Source organism: Cryptomeria japonica, chromosome 8 (genome assembly GCF_030272615.1).
Source record: "Cryptomeria japonica chromosome 8, Sugi_1.0, whole genome shotgun sequence".
Taxonomy (NCBI): Eukaryota; Viridiplantae; Streptophyta; class Pinopsida; order Cupressales; family Cupressaceae; genus Cryptomeria; species Cryptomeria japonica.
In genome coordinates, this window is record NC_081412.1 from 450,381,720 (window position 1) to 450,385,948 (window position 4,229).

General features: G+C 34.1%; 1 pseudogene; it reads left to right on the forward strand.

The window, feature by feature from the left end:
* The first annotated feature begins 341 nt into the window (after positions 1 to 341).
* On the forward strand, positions 342 to 1,801 carry LOC131052779 (sesquiterpene synthase Cad-like; annotated as a pseudogene).
* Positions 1,802 to 4,229: the final 2,428 nt, after the last annotated feature.

A 4,229-nucleotide genomic window follows, 5' to 3' on the forward strand; every position in this document is an offset into this window, starting at 1 on the left:
ATTTAAATAATCCTTAATTACTAGTTGATACTTGTTATGTCAATGGAGAAGATGAAACAGAGGAAAATACTGTAGTTAGAAGAATTGGGAAATACCATGCCAATATCTGGGAGCGTGATTTTTTTCAGTCTCTTTCATCACCTTATGGAGTGAGTTACATTAATATATAATGCCCATTTGTTTATATTCTTTCATATTTTATATGATTTGCTGTCTCTGTGACTAGTTTTGTTCTAATTCAGATTTTATACGATTTAATGTTAGATTTGTAATGGATTGGAGACCCTCGCCACATATTTTAATAAAAAGCAGCCACATAATATTGTAACTTTTTATTACAATTGGAGTATACTCTGCGATATCCATGGAGATGTAGAATCCCAAGGTGGGAGGCATGGAACACTATCCAAATATTTAGACAAGATATAGATTCTTGGATGTTAATGGAGGGAATCTATAAGTAAGTCCATACAATCTTTTTCTAAACAGAAACAGACTGCTCAATTAAAACATCATACTAAATTGTCTCGATAACTTTCTTTCAGGGTGCCAAATGAATGGAGTAAAAAGATTTTGGAATTACCAATATTGGATTTCAATATCTTGCAATCTCGCCATCAAAATGAACTCAAACAATTGGTCGAGTAATACGATCATATCTAATTTCTTCATTGCCTTTAATAGAGAATTAACTTTGCAATGTATTTAAAACATCAAGGCAAGGAATAAGTAAAATAAAGACAGCCAGTCTTTCATACATGGTCATCAGTTTAGCCTTAAAATAATGAGTTGAGGTTAAATTCATTAAAACTTGTGGTTGTTTATTATTTAAACTGGGCTATATGTTTTTCCTGCTATAAATTTTCAAATGGTGGGATGAGGCAATCGTGAAGCTACTTAGTTTCTTTAGGCATCGACATGTGGAAAATTATTTTTGGTCTACATGTGGATTGTATGAGTCTGAGTATGCAGCAACCAGGTTATGCTATGCTAAACTGGGCACTCTGATTATTGTTGTTGATGACATTTTTGATACTTATGGAACTATTGATGAGCTCATACCTTTTAGGGAAGCTTTGATCAAGTAAGTTATTGTAGAATTTATGATCACTAAAATGTAATCCTAACAGAAAATCAAAATTTTATATCATAGTAATGTATAATGAGGTATCTTTTTGTCATGATTTTTTACTTGTTATATAAAGATATTTATTTTAACTTTAATATGTAATTGGGATATGTCAATGATGGACCAACTTCCAAATTATATGCAAATCAGTCTTCAGTTTACATGCAAAAACATATACAGGAATAGCTATTGAGGCTGAAAAAATACATGGTCCATGAGTACAAGAATGGATGCAAAAACATATACAGGAATAGCTATTGAGGCTGAAAAAATACATGGTCCATGAGTACAAGAATGGATGAAGGATTATGTATGTAATGTGTTTTGCTTTGGTTCCAACTTGATGTTTATAAATATGCACATATAAATTTTATGCATTTATGATTATATATATATAAAATTCTAGGTTGAATTTCATATCCCATATTGCAGTGGAAGACATTAATTTGGGCAGAATTTCAAGATGCTGAATGGATAGCTAAAAAATACCATCCAACATTATCTGAATACTTAAAGAACTCTTTAGTATCTTCTATTGTTCATGTTGTTATGTTCTTTTCCATGATTTTAATCAACACATATCTCCCAGATGACATTTTGAAGAGATTAAATAAGTTTGAAAGTAGTGTAGCATGGGGTTGTCAGTTAATTAATGACTCCAAATATTTCTAGGTATATATCTATCATGTTTCATGGCTATATTTTTTTTTTAATAACTAAATAGTTGTAGAGGGGCAGCACCCTTGTATTAATCAAAATAGGAGAATACAAGGCCTAGTTCAGTGAGAGCGGTAGGGGGAAAGAACCAGGAACAAAACCCCTTACCCTACCTCTATTCTACATACAAGAAGAAACCAACAATTCAGGCTGGACAAGTAAAAAACACCAGTCGCAAACACTGGAAGTAGATAACGGAACCGGTCAGAGGCCTTCAAACAAACAAAAATAAATAGAAAACAAAGAATAATGAGAAAGGTGACACAACCAGAATCATTCGGAGTCTTCAGAGTCATCGTCCAGAGGAGCACAAGCCGCATCCAGGATTATTGGGCCTTCAGTGCCACAAGTCGAGGGAGCCACTGATTCAACATCAAATGAAACTTTTACAACATTCTAGAAATGAAGAAAGCATCTTACATGTTGTGATCTTATGTTCAAACCAATCAAGAAAACATCATGGATTGGCATTATGCATTTCATAAGGAATGTGAAGAATCCATCCCTTCTATTCCTATTCTATTGCCATCCATAGAAACATTAGCTCAACAAATCAATACTTTGCAACAACAACTGAGAGACATGACTAGTCCTAGCAACCATAGGGGCTGGCTAGAAAATATGATGAGGGAGGTGATAACCACGAGGGAATCGTTATCAAGTCAACCTTCTTCTTCTTATGAGACCATTCAAACATGCCAACCTTCATTCTTCAACAAAATCATTCATATCTCAGTTCAACCAACACTAGAGTCATGTCAACCTTCTTTCAACCCAACATATCAATCATACCAATCATATCAACCCAAAATTCAAACTCCTTTCAACCAAAATCAAATCCCTTTCAAACAAAGTCCAAATCAAACCTCTTTCAACCAAAATCATACTCCTTTCAACCAAAATTAAATCCCTTTCAACTAAAGTCCAAATCAACCACATCTATCCACCATTTCATCATCCCTTGAAGTTACACAAGACCAATCCATGCTATCTTCATCTAATAGCACAATCTCCCAAGGGGTATCTATAGCACAAATTCAATCTAATTCAAGTCATGATTTAGAGAGTTTCATTCAAAATCCTTTCTCATCAAGTCAAAAGGTTGAAACCTTCCAAAAATATCCCATGCAAACTCCCCCATGTTAGGAGGACAATCCAAAATCAGAAGAAATCAGTCATAAAATAAATCAAGATCAAGAACAAACCTTTTCATCCTACCCAGTTTTTGATGAAGAATCCACCTATCAAGAATATTATGATGATCCCCTCATTCTTTTCTATTCCACTTATAATAACACCCTTGTTTCACAAGAGCAAGATGTTTTTTCAAGTACCATCCAACATCCACCTCCTAAACAAGATCCCATTATCATTTCTCCTAATCTCTCTCATGATTCCAATACGCAAGTTGTTCATGAACCCCTTATGAATAAAATTAACAATCTAGATCATACTACACAAGACAAGTTGTCAACAATGGTATGTGCACCATCATCAAATGCCAATATCGTGGCAGAAACAAGCATAACACCAGCTAATGAAATCAACACCCAAAATTGTTTCATCATACTCTTCAAGTGCATCAATAAAAATAGGCATAACACCCACTCATGTCACAACTTTGAAACCAAAATCTATTTTTCTCATACGCCCACACTTGAAACACTGGGGGCAAGAAGATTTACCACAGCGGAATTGGTTTAAAAATAAGGAGGCTATAGCGAAAACTGTACATGAAAGACTCATAGCTGCATATCCTATTGAAAAAGACAGGTTCATCCAACTCTTCAAACAAAGACTAATGAATTATCTACACAAATTTCATACCAACTCAATAACAACATACACCTAAAAAGATATTACATCTAAGGTTGGGTTCATTTCAATTTTTCAGTACTGCATTGTATCTCTAGTTCAGAGTGCATCATAGTTGCTTTCATATCACCATGGCACAACATATATCTGCATATCATTGTTGCTTTCTCATATAGTTGCATCAATAAAGCATGATGATTGTATGAGTTATTCACCTGTCTACACTAAAAGGAATGAAGGTTGTCTCATTTCCTAGATACTTGTTCATGAAGTCTTTAGGAGGCCTTTAGTCATTCATCTTCAATGTCACCTTGTGCTTAATATTTGTCCTTGGTGGGGTAGAAGTTTCACTATCAAGTCTTGTTACCCAAAATCTATCAATGGCTATATCTCACACATTAACCAAAAGCTCTAAGTCATTACAGATACCTAATTGATCATATGGCTAGCGAAAATCCAATATTCTGCTTCAACGCCACTGTAATTGTCATACCCAAGTAAGTTTCATTACCTACAAGTCAAGGAAAGAAAATAACAGAAAAAAATGTTATGTCAATCTCAAGGCAAA